This window comes from Erpetoichthys calabaricus, chromosome 11 (assembly GCF_900747795.2).
Source record: "Erpetoichthys calabaricus chromosome 11, fErpCal1.3, whole genome shotgun sequence".
In the NCBI taxonomy this organism is placed as follows: Eukaryota; Metazoa; Chordata; class Cladistia; order Polypteriformes; family Polypteridae; genus Erpetoichthys; species Erpetoichthys calabaricus.
This window is the reverse complement of record NC_041404.2, coordinates 156,875,836-156,889,292: the sequence shown is the minus strand read 5'-3', so window position 1 is coordinate 156,889,292 and position 13,457 is coordinate 156,875,836. Positions and strand designations below refer to the sequence as shown.

The 13,457-nt window shown below is 37.2% G+C and overlaps 1 long non-coding RNA gene across 4 annotated transcripts in view; it reads left to right on the top strand.

Moving 5' to 3' along the window:
- LOC127529615 (uncharacterized) overlaps window positions 1–13,457 on the top strand; it is a 487,131-nt gene that overhangs the window by 423,305 nt on the left and 50,369 nt on the right. For 2 of the 4 annotated variants that reach the window (XR_007936241.1, XR_007936244.1), the window contains exon 3: window positions 6,978–7,101. The exons of the other annotated variants lie outside the window; for them this stretch is intronic. This is a non-coding gene — a long non-coding RNA (uncharacterized LOC127529615). The remainder of the gene's footprint in view (window positions 1–6,977; window positions 7,102–13,457) is intronic. 4 annotated transcript variants of the gene reach the window in all.

Below are 13,457 nucleotides of genomic sequence, written 5' to 3'. Positions count from 1 at the left end.
GGAGAGGGCTATTTGTGTTAACAAGAAAGGGTATTTAATAAGGTGGGCTAGGTTTTGCCATTTGCATTTTCCATTACTGTTCCTGTACCTGATATAGAATCCTAGGTATTTAATTCTTGTCCTTACTAACAATCATCAACATAAGCAATCTAACAATCTGAAATATAGCACGGGTTTTAGCATGTGGTCCCATTCTGGAATTTCAATAGGCTCGTACAGAGTGCTAAATAGTGTTATACTGTTCCCATTGTTACAGATTCCAGGTTCTCTACTGCCACATGTCAGCCTTATTTAATGGTTTTTATGGACACAAGTTTACTCATGGCTTAAGCACTTTTAAAACAGACAGGCCTACATCTGCAAAACATTAATAGGTAATTGCTAGAGCGCAGGAAGAGATGAAACAAGATCATAGGCAAATGATTTACCATGTTATACACAAAAGTTAATGTTCATCTGCAGCTTCATCTCTGTGTTTCACAAAGATACTGTCCAATCTTCTCAGTGATCTCTGAGTTTTACAAATTACACAATGCAACTTTTTTTTGTACACGAATGGGACAGTGGTAACACGTATGCCTCACTAATCCAGCACCCAGGTTGGACTCTTTAATTGAATCGATGAGATGTAAAGAATGTTATCTTTTTTGCAACAAGTACACTAACATAGTATGGGAGAAACAGGTATAGACATTTTTTTAAACGGTATCTTTCTGAACAATTAATGCTATTACAATTGTTATCTTTGCATGTTTGTTGTACAGATTTTTATATAACATCTCGTTTTACCTATTCCATCTGGGACAGGTGGGGCTCTTCTGTCTGTTATGAATGGTAGGCAGATTGGAAAGCTGACATGGGTTCTTAACATTTTAAATATAGCAAAAGGCACAGAGGTACAGTGCTTTAGCTGAATATTCAACCCAAAAATGATATTTTTTATGTTACTTACCCCATGTAGTTTGTAGTGGTATGCAAGGAAAATTTTTAATTTCATCTTTTCATGCAGAATAGAGAGAAGAAAAGTTTATGATATATTAGAAGCCACTAGTGACCAGTACAGTACAACGGTAGATGATGTGAAAACACATCAATGGAAGAAAGAAAAAAATCTCCTTTTACTCATGTCACATAATCCATAAGTCATTTATCCTGTTGTATGCTCAAAATATTCAAAACACATGCTTATTTTGCTGCGGTGGGTTGGCACCCTGCCCGGGATTGGTTCCTGTCTTGTGCCCTTTGTGGGCTGGGATTGGCTCCAGCAGACCCCCGTGACCCTGTGTTTGGATTCAGCGGGTTGGAAAATGGATGGATGGATGCTTATTTTGCAAAAATAGTTAAATATATGTATATTCCCAGAATTATCAACATACATCATAAACAGGAAACTTAAAGTCACTTCCATGAAGCTTTAGATTTTAGAAATATAATTTTTGTTTGCAGTATTCCTTTAAGGGCTGCTGGAGTGCTCACTAAAATGTAATTACCTCCAGAAGTTGGAAACAAGTGAATGGGAGGTGAATGCAAATGCTCTTTGAGAAAAAACTTTAATGGCCGGGTCACCTTGCCAGATTCACTGGGCACTTCTGCATTTGTTAGGTAAGCCCTTCAGTGTGGCTAAATTTACTTTGTCTTTGGTTTCATTCATACATTCTTTTCCTCCGTATTTATCATTATTTTGTGTTTTTGCATGTTATTACTAAAACACACCATTTTAATGTATAAAAAAGCTTGAATGTTTCCCAAAAATAAGGGAAATGATTAACCAGATCAGAAAAAGTTGGGACAGTATGGAAAATGCAAATTAAAAAATCATCATGTTGCAGACAGTATGATCCCAAGATATTTCATGTTTTGTCTGATCAACTTCATGTCATTTCAATGTACATATATTCCTGCATTTCATGCCTGCAATACGTTCCAAAAAAAAGTTGGGGCGGGGGCAAATTAAGGCCAATAATGAGGTAAAAAAATTGAATAATGATGTGATTTCAAATGATGTCAGCAGGTGATTGTAATCATGATTTGGTACAAAAGCAGTATCCATAAAAGGCTGAGTGCTTGAGGAGCAAAGTTAGGCAGAAGATCTCTAGTTTGTCAACATATGTGTGAGAAAATTATTGAAATGTTTAAAAACAATTACCCTCAAAGAAAGACTGGGATTTGCATATTTCTCCCTCTACGGTGCATAATATCATTACATGATTCAAGGAATCTGGAGGAATTTCAGTGTGTGAAGGGCAAGGGTGCAAGCCAAAGCTGAACACCCGTGATCTCTGATCATCAGGAACCATCACTCATCAACAACTTGTATAACCACATGGGCAAGGGATTATTTTGGCAAACCTTTGTCATGAGCTACAATACGGAGTTAACATTCACAAATGCCACTTGAAACTTTACTGTACAAAAAGAAGCTTTATGTTAACGATATCCAGAAGCGGTGTCAATTTCTCTGGGCTCGGAGACATCTGGGATGGACCATCACACAGCGGGAAACCTATAGTGTGGTCAGACGAATCAATATATCAGGTCTTTTTTGGAAGAAATGTACACAGTGTGTTCAAGACCAGAAGATAAAAAGGGACCATCCTGACTGTTATTGGCAACAAGTCCATAAGCCAGGTTCTGTCATGGTGTGAGGTTGTATCCGTGCCCTTGGCAAAGGTAAATTATACTTCTGCAATTGCGGAATTAATGCAGAAAAGTATATTGAGATTTAGAGCAACATATGCTGCTTTCAAGATGAAATCTTTTCCAGGAATGCCTATGCATTTTCAACAAGACAATGAAAAATCACTTTCTGCGCACATTTCAAAGGCATGTCTGTGGAAAAAGAGGGAATGGGTACTGGACTGACCTGTCCCTAATAGAGAATCTAGATAATTCTGAAATTAAAAATGTGACGATGACCTTGTACTGTTGCACACCTTAAGACGCGTTTGCAGGAAGAATGGAAGAAAATAACACCCGAAACACTTCATTGCTTTGTATCCTCTGTGGAAAAACGTCTTTTAAGTGTTGTGGAAAGGAATGGCGATATTACAATGTAGCAAATGCTTTACTGTCTCAACTTTTTTTTGGAATGTGTTGCAGGCCTGAAATGCAGGAATGGGTGTATACAGTATTAACAAATGGAATGAACTTAACCGGACAAAACATGAAATATCTTGGGTTCATACTCTCTGCAGTGAGTGAAATGAAGTCCAAGTAAATTTAAGAATCACTTTTTTTTTTTTTAAATTTGCAACTTTTTGTGATTTGGGGTTTGTATGAAAAGACACAAGAAAGGTATAAGTACTGTAATGTGTATCCAGTGTGTGCTTTTCTCTCTGTCTCTGTCTCTCTCTCTCTCTCTCTCTCTCTCTGTATATACACATTTTAAAAACTATATACATAATTTTTAAGTTACATGTTGGTAGAGAAATGAGTGCTGCTGCCTTTTTTGCAGGAACCAGCCAATAACAGATGTTTCCCCCATGTACTCTAGTTGAACTACTATGTTGAACTAAGTAGGTTAGGAAAGTAATAAACCTTTTTTTTTTTTTTTACATTTTAGCACTGAAAATGGCAAGGATTAGTCAGTTTACAAATTGAGAAAGGTTATATTAAAGGTGGATGATTACTTATTTTCATTTTGCCCCTTCAAATACTGTTTATTTAGGTTGAAATCTGCTGTTTCCATATCATATAGGAATCAAGATATAAATGTGCTCAGGCTGCAAGTCTCAATTACAGAAATAAAAAATAATGCTGTTGTTATTTTTATTAATAATTTTGCAGTATTAGCCTGTGCTTCAAATTGAGTGAACGTCAGTTCTTCACATAGAAATTTGCTCTTTGTTCCCATTTAGCATTATGAGCCAGAAAATGATTGCTACTACATCATAAGTAAATGGTTTTAGGTGCAGCATCAATGTAAAAGATCCAACCATATTGCTCACAGTCCAAAGGTAAACATTATGACAGACTATTACAATAAAACAGAGCAGAGAGTAACGATTGGGTCTCATAGGCATGTGAAAAGTCTGTCTTATCTTTAGCAGTGTCACAGCACAATTATGTAACCCTAGAAACGCACCAAATGTTTCCATGTATGCAATATTGTGCTGATATCCAGTGTTGGTTATCCCATTTTTGGGGCCGTTGTTAATTTGTTTCTGGTACTTTGACAAGCGCTTAGCTAAATAAAAGACAGGAACTTACAAAAATCAGACATGACTACAGCAAATACAGGCACTCCTGCAGAACCCTGGGAGTTTTCCAGCCTTTTGATTTGCAGGGGCCCCCCCAATATTCCTATTTAAGCAAGCTTCTCCAGCTGGGAAACAAACTGAGAAAGTCAAACAAGGCAAGCTAGTGGCAATACTGCTAGAGAGGATTTAAAATTTGGTGTGAGGCGATGCAATGCTCACATTCATAGTGTCCTGAAATTCAGATTAATGGTTCTGTGCAAGAGTCATTTTGGCTATGCCCCTTCTTTCAATAGCCACATGAGTGGAGATGTTAAATGCCTTATTCATTATGATTGTACCAGAGCCCTCAAGACCCTAGGGAATCAGATTTCTTCAGAGGATGGTATTAAATGACTATGAATAGCTTAAACAAATTATCCACAACTTTTTACAGTGAATGGTAGTAGTGGCAGGCAGCAAAAAGACAACTTCCCAATATAAATGTTTCTAGTGATTGGATGATTGTTAGATTGATGCAATCAGCCTATACAAGTTAGTGCTATTAAGTATTAATACTGGGCCACAGTTGTCTTGTATGCATGGTGTTCATTATGACCTTCCTTTCTTGTACTGATCAGTTAAAAAAAATGTATTTCTTACAGTTGATCAGCCTGACATAAGAAATAGTATCATGAGCTGTAGAAGTTTATTTCATTATTAATTGATTATTCTTTATATTGGTCACTTATACATTATGTTTGTTAATTGGCGGTATGTATGTTTTAACCTAGAGCAGAAAAGACTGGAACAGATTTAGATAATCTTTTAAAAGGCAAGATGGAATATAAATAATGTAAGTGAAGTTTTTTTCTTTCAGTCCTAAGAGTTTGTGGCAAAGAAGATTTTTGAAATTGTAATTATATAAGTGTTGTAACAGAAGGTGTAAGATCACATGTCCTTAAAAATGCCTGTACACTATAGCTAATCGCCCTTGAACTTTGTTAGACAAGGGAGGATACTGGTGCTTTACAGTGGTTATTCTGTTTACTTGCCATTGTGCTTCTAAGAAATGTTAATCTTTCTGAGTTTCTGTTGCACAGATCCAGTAACCTGGGCTCAATTCTTCACCTAGCCATTATATGTATAGAATTTGCAAATTTATATGTAATTTTTTTTTTTATTTCCTCCCATCACCCACATATGCATGGTTGTAGAGGCTCTTTCCATTACTTTACAAATCAAGGCATTTGGTCTGTTTTGTGATGTCCATATTATTGAGGAATTATCTCCAAATGTTTGTCTGTGATTGGAAACTTTATTATATACCATTTTATTTGTTGTGCCTGATCCCAAATTGCTTTGAAATGTGCAATTTATAAAAACATGCACATTTATACACTGGCATGTGAAGTGAATCACTTGTGGACCAAAGGGACAATGCTAGAGACTAAACTTGCTAACATAGGCTAATAAATTACCTGTCTTTAGCTGCATTTTGAATACAACATTTTGAGTAACATCAAATGCACCTCTTCTGCATGTAAGATATTTTAACCTTTTGAGACAGGTATATTAAAATTAATTAAAACAGAAAGCATCTGTCTAAGAATACAATATTTAACCAACCAGAAAGAAAACTCAGGTCTCTTTGAAAATTAAATTGTGAAAGATGTCAAGCATAACCTGGAAGTGTCAGCAAATCATAAAACAGTTAATTAAATAGTGCATAATATTACCTGGGTGGCACATTGGCGTAGTAGTAGCACTGCTGCCTCACAATAAGGAGACCAGGGTTTGCATCCATAGAGTTTGCATGTTCTCCCCATGTCCATGTGGGATTCCTCAAAGTGCTCAGGTCTTCTTTCACTAAAGATACTCAGATTAGGTGGATTGGTGGAGCAAAAATGTGGACATGTGTTTGTGTGTGCCCTATCTGGGTATTGTTTATGCCTTGCACCTGATGATTGCTGGGATGAACTCCAGTTTCCCCGTGACCCTGCACTGGATAAGTGGGTTAAGGAAGTGGATAAAGAGATGATATTTATTTATTTATAAAAATAATTTCAACACAAGTTGACTTCCTGTAACATTTGTATCTAATATGTTAAACTAGTAATAGTCAACAGCTGTGTCTTCAATTAAACATCTCATTTGAACATGCTGCACAATTGTACACTAGTCTGCTTTTTATAAAGTATGTATTTAACAATATTTTAGCCTAAAGTGCATACATTTTGGATTTTAGGAGTATATGACTGGTTAACTGACTACAGTATAGATTATGTGACATGAGTAACATGAGATTTCTTTAAAGGATTTTTTTTTTGCTGTTGTTTAGTATTGTCTCCCCCAACCGGCCTCATTCAAGCCAGATTGATCATAGATATTTGTGATCTCATTAAAACATGAGATATTTCTTTTTCTCAGCCATCACTACAAATAATAAAATCAACAACAAAAAACAACACGTATACAAAAAGTAACTGATTACTAACAAATCATGCACACAATGAAAATGTGTATCTTTTTCTTGTAAAATGATTTTTCTTAATGTTTATTTTAAAAAATACGAGTGCAAAAGAGTGATTGAGTTAAACCATTATATCAATTTTATTTGGAAAATTGACTGATGGATTGAGTAGTGCATTATAACTGCACTTGCTATGAAAGCAACAATACAAAAGACTAGTTGCTTGTAATAGAGAATTGTGTAACAGTGCACACTTTGTAACACACTATGTCAATATTCATGAATTGACTTATTCCAATACACTCTGTGATGGTTTTCCTTTTTTTTAGTAACACAGTGAGTGTGACAAAAATGTCCTTAGCCCTAACCAGCCTGATTGGCATGGTACGAAATTCTAATTTATTGTTTTGTTCTCTGTGACATTGTCTATTTTGGAAGGAAATTTGGGAAATGGTGAGTGATTATAAAGCATATTATAATAATATACACTATGAAATGTAGTGTATAAAGTATGTATTGATTAATTTGAAAATGCTTTATGACAGCATTTATTATGAAATAGTGAGTTGCTGATTATTTAGCATTCTGCACACTTTAAAAGGGAGTATTTAAAATACTAATTGATTGTTAAGTGGACTGAGAGATTCAATAAAAAGATGAGCATGGTGTGTTTTGTGCAAGCAGGCAGTATGATTGGAATTGTACAAATTTGTGAATTATTGACAACCACGAAAGTGCTTTATAAGAATATGGGCTGTAAAATTAATTAAATAAAGGCTGTGTGGCCAATACCACAGAAAAAAGGAGTCAAAGAAATGAGGCGGCGGGAGCACAGAAAAAAGGAAAAGGCACAGAAAAAAGTAGTCAAAAAAGCAGGCGCAGAACGAAACCCATGGCACACGAAACTAGCACACCAAAAAAAAGAAGACGCTCGCGCACAACAGCAAGGCACCCCCCCCCCCAGCCCCCCCCCCCCCCCAGGCACCAGACGGGACACACACCAAGAGGGGGATTTAACAAGCCCATGGAACACAAAAAAAAAAGAACAAAAAACCACACCACACACCCTACAAGCAACGGACGGGACACACACAAAGAAGGGGATTCAACAAGCCCCTGAAACACAAAAAGAAAGAAGACGCTCGCGCAACAACAATCCTCACCAACCCCCCCACACATCAATAAGAAGTGACACCCAAAGCCACATATCTAAAGGAAACGTCCATATTAAACATACGTCATCTCAACACCTTCACACTAGGCAGCATAGGTGGATCTCCTTACAATAAAGCACTATTAACCGTTCAACTGCAGAAAAGGCTCCATATTAACAGTGAGTGCGATCCTCCTTATTACTTATCCATATTTCGCACGCTGAGGAACAAACAAGTCATGAATACACGGTCACGGGTACAAAACGATTCGGATCGGATAACGGGACCAAACACACGAACACGAATGAAACAAAAAAATACACGGGGGCGCATACAACGCGCTTCGGAAACTCCGGGAGAAAAAATGTCTCGGATCAAACAACGCAAAGCTCAAGTAACCCCGTTACAGAGACGTGCCCAAATGGACAGACACAATGAACGTAAACGCATACAGCGCGCGTCTCAAAGTACTGCATCGAAACAAGCACGATTTCAAAAGAAAGAGCTCGCGTCTCAGACATACAAAAAAGGGAGCGAAGAGACAGAATAAATGAAGGCAGACGTGTACAATGAGCATATGACCTGCCAGAAAACAAGCAAGCAAGACTCCAAAAGCAGAAAGCTCAACTGACCGACATACAAAAACGGACAAGGCTCGATACAAACAATACACGACGTACACTGAGACGGACTTTTGGCAAAGCGGGGGCGAATCAATTAAAAATCCAAAATAGCGCGTCACAAATAATGGACATGCAACAACGCGGCACTCAAACGACACAAGCAAAACCTGCCCGTCGCGGACATCAACGACAGACACCTGCTAAACGCTTACGCCAGTTGGCTGACAACGCCTTCAATAATGAGTCCACTATTGAGGAAAATTCATTGGGATTAATGAATGTCATTTGCAATCATTGTCATTCAGTTAACTTCCCAGAAGAAACAACTGGCAATACAAATAATGAATTTACACGTTGCTGTCAAAAGGGGCAGATTAGACTGCCTCCTTTACATTCATATCCTGAATATCTACAGAAGCTTCTAACTAACGATGTGCCTGAAAGTAAAAACTTTATGAACTGCATTAGAGCATACAATAGTTCATTTGCTTTTGCATCTACCGGAGTACATATCAGGCCACCAAAAGGCAATGGCCCATACTGCTTTCGCATATGTGGTTAACAAAACGCACTATATTATGTCCAAAAAATATTAATGTTAATCACATTGATAACCAGGTCATTTCATTACTTCCTGGAGAGACACGGCTCTTTCTAAGCTCTGACAAACTTGACTCTGATGACGACAATGAACATCTGAATTTACCCTTAGAATATTTGAACACTATTAACCCAGACGGATGACCACAACACAACCTTACCCTTAAAAACGGTGTTATTCAAGCAAGACTTCTTACAGAATCACATGCTAACAATACTGTTCTCATTCCTAGAATTGACCTTACGAGTTCTGACCTGGATTTACCTTTTACATTGAAACGCCAACAGTTCCCCATTAAACCTGCATTTGCCATGACCATCAACAAATCACAAGCACAAGCCATGGACAAGGTTGGCATCTACCTCTCTGAACCCGTTTTTGGACATGGACAACTTTATGTTGCCTTCTCACATGTTCGACGTTCATCTGACGTTAAAGTTATAAATGATCCATGCCAAGGAAGACTCATTCAAAGACAAGACAACATCTTTACTACTAATGTTGTATACAAAGAAATATTCCAATAAAACATTACTCTATGCCAAACACTCTATTTTTTATTTATATAGGCATCATCCAAACCTGCACACTATTCTATATCTAATTCATACATCTCACTCTTTGTCATGCCCCAACGCCAGGGGTTGGTGAGCGAAGCGAGCAGGGGGCGGAGCCCCCTAGTAGATGGAGATTTTTGTAGCAGGATTTTAAATTTTAAAGATACCACACTTATTTTTTTTGTTTCTTGTGCATTGTTTTATTAGTCATGTTTTCATTTTAATTTACTCTTGATTTTTGGGTGATTTCCATTGTTCTTACTGGACAAAAAACTTCATTTTCAGTATTGTGATAAACGCTATTGTGTAATATCTTGGGAATTCCAAGCATAACAGTAACATAGCTAGCATGTTTTTCAGAAACATCCAGAAATATTATAATAGTCATGGGATTTTTTTCAGATTAACATTCTTTTCTTAATTTAAGGTAAACCTTTATATTGTTATACTGTAGGGTAAATTTTAAGCCTATATATGCACATTTCATTACCTAAACATTGATTACAGTAAGTTTGCTGAAATGTTGATCTAATAGAGAGAAATTCACTATTTCTACTTCATGTTTCTTCCTGGGCAGATAACCTGCTGCTCATATTACACAAAGAATTTGTCAGGGTATTTTGTGCTACTCTGATCCAACTAATGTCCTAGGTAGTAATCACTGTAAAAAGCACTCTATAAAATAAACATTTGGTAAATGCGTGTCACAGTTTTATAAAATGAATGTGAGAATTTAGAAGATGAATTCCTTTATCAAACATAATAGAACCATTATTCTGTGGTGAAAGTAGACATGAGATGATCAGCAATGATGAAAGTAGGTATGGAACTATCAGCATTTGTGTATTTCCAAAAAGCAAGGAATAAATACCTCTCTGTCACAGTGCTCCCCCAGCCCCATTTCCCTCAGTATAAACCTCTGTTCTGCCTTGTAGCATCCTGCAGTGGATGTTTGCTTTTCTATTATGCTCACTACAGAATAGCTGAGAAAAAGACACTTGTGTATCCTGCTTTTCATCTGTCTTTCAGGTGCTGTCAGGTTTGATCAGCAATAGTTTTCTAAGAAAAAGTATCACTTGTTGGGACAGCACATTTTGCAATGACGGTCTTTTTCTCAAAATTGCAATTCCACTGTGAGGAACTTTTGTCCATGTTTTCCTGTCCACAGACTTTAAGTACAGCTTCTGCAGCTAGGAGAAAAAGAGAAGTGCACAGCCAACCATCAAAACCTCAAATCCTTCAGTGGGTGGGGGAATGGGTTAGGGCGGAGAGAATTTCCTTTAAAGTACATGTAATCATGAACTTTTAGGAGGTACAATATTATGACCATATTTAGGGTGAAAGGATAACCACAGCAGTCACGTTGGTAAGCAAATAAAAAAAGTTCCTTTTATAAAAAAAAGTTGAAAAACTCGCAGGTTATGGCTTATATAAGTCACCTGTATTTGTGGGACCACTTTGGCTTCCACATTAGTAGTGCACCCTCCAACCACTTCTTATCGTCCTGACCTGTTAAATTCTTGCATTGCTGTTTTTTGATAAAGAAAGAAATCTCTAAGGAACTTTTGTCTAGCAAAATATTTTAGAGGAATCCTAAACAGGTGTTTATTTCAGTAATTGAGAAAAGGAAGACAACATTTGTTTCTCCTCATCTAAAATTCAATAATCTGGTGGTGTAGTTATTTTTCAAGAATCCATTTAAACCTTGATGAAATCAAAGTTAGATATTTACTAATGTAAGAGAAGCTAATGTTAAAATGGTGCTTCTGTCTATTTTCTGAAATAACTTTTTTCAGTTATAGATTTGTTCAGAAGTTTATTCTTTTATACTTGGGCACAAGATTAAAAACAGTATTGGATGGTTTGCCAAGCTGCTGCAGATGACACTTGCACTCATTTATACAAATAAACTTTTATAGCCCAGATAACTAGATTGATTTTTTTTTCTTGGGTGGCCAAAGACTTTGTATGTTTATATACACATACTTGTATATTTTAATTGTACTATGTATACAGTGGTGTGAAAAACTATTTGCCCCCTTCCTGATTTCTTATTCTTTTGCATGTTTGTCACACAAAATGTTTCTGATCATCAAACACATTTAACCATTAGTCAAATATAACACAATTAAACACAAAATGCAGTTTTTAAATGATGGTGTTTATTATTTAGGGAGAAAAAAAATCCAACCCTACATGGCCCTGTGTGAAAAAGTAATTGCCCCCTTGTTAAAAAATAACCTAACTGTGGTGTATCACACCTGAGTTCAATTTCCGTAGCCACCCCCAGGCCTGATTACTGCCACACCTGTTTCAATCAAGAAATCACTTAAATAGGAGCTGCCTGACACAGAGAAGTAGACCAAAAGCACCTCAAAAGCTAGACATCATGCCAAGATCCAAAGAAATTCAGGAACAAATGAGAACAGAAGTAATTGAGATCTATCAGTCTGGTAAAGGTTATAAAGCCATTCCTAAAGCTTTGGGACTCCAGCGAACCACAGTGAGAGCCATTATCCACAAATGGCAAAAACATGGAACAGTGGTGAACCTTCCCAGGAGTGGCCGGCCGACCAAAATTACCCCAAGAGCGCAGAGACGACTCATCCGAGAGGTCACAAAAGACCCCAGGACAACGTCTAAAGAACTGCAGGCCTCACTTGCCTCAATTAAGGTCAGTGTTCACGACTCTACCATAAGAAAGAGACTGGGCAAAAACGGCCTGCATGGCAGATTTCCAAGATGCAAACCACTGTTAAGCAAAAAGAACATTAGGGCTCGTCTCAATTTTGCTAAGAAACATCTCAATGATTGCCAAGACTTTTGGGAAAATACCTTGTGGACTGATGAGTCAAAAGTTAAACTTTTTGGAAGGCAAATGTCCCGTTACATCTGGCGTAAAAGGAACACAGCATTTCAGAAAAAGAACATCATACCAACAGTAAAATATGGTGGTGGTAGTGTGATGGTCTGGGGTTGTTTTGCTGCTTCAGGACCTGGAAGGCTTGCTGTGATAGATGGAACCATGAATTCTACTGTCTACCAAAAAATCCTGAAGGAGAATGTCCGGCCATCTGTTCGTCAACTCAAGCTGAAGCAATCTTGGGTGCTGCAACAGGACAATGACCCAAAACACACCAGCAAATCCACCTCTGAATGGCTGAAGAAAAACAAAATGAAGACTTTGGAGTGGCCTAGTCAAAGTCCTGACCTGAATCCAATTGAGATGCTATGGCATGACCTTAAAAAGGCGGTTCATGCTAGAAAACCCTCAAATAAAGCTGAATTACAACAATTTTGCAAAGATGAGTGGGCCAAAATTCCTCCAGAGCGCTGTAAAAGACTCATTGCAAGTTATCGCAAACGCTTGATTGCAGTTATTGCTGCTAAGGGTGGCCCAACCAGTTATTAGGGTCTGGGGGCAATTACTTTTTCACACAGGGCCATGTAGGTTTGGATTTTTTTTTCTCCCTAAATAATAAAAACCACCATTTACAAACTGCATTTTGTGTTAACTTGTGTTATATTTGACTAATGGTTAAATGTGTTTGATGATCAGAAACATTTTGTGTGACAAAAATGCAAAAGAATAAGAAATCAGGAAGGGGGCAAATAGTTTTTCACACCACTGTACCTCCACATTAGTTTCCTGAATGGCACATTCTATTGCTATTGCTATTATTAGCTATTTTGAAAGCCTGGAAGAACTTTGCTATGGTAATCATCTTTTTTTTTTAAATATGGAAGAACATGATTTTCTTTTAAATTTTGTATGCATTTTCTTGATCCTCATTTTTGATGGGAGACCAGAAACCTATCATTTGCCACAAGTGAAGTTCAGCTGTTTGGGTGATGGAAATAAGATAGAGAGGTC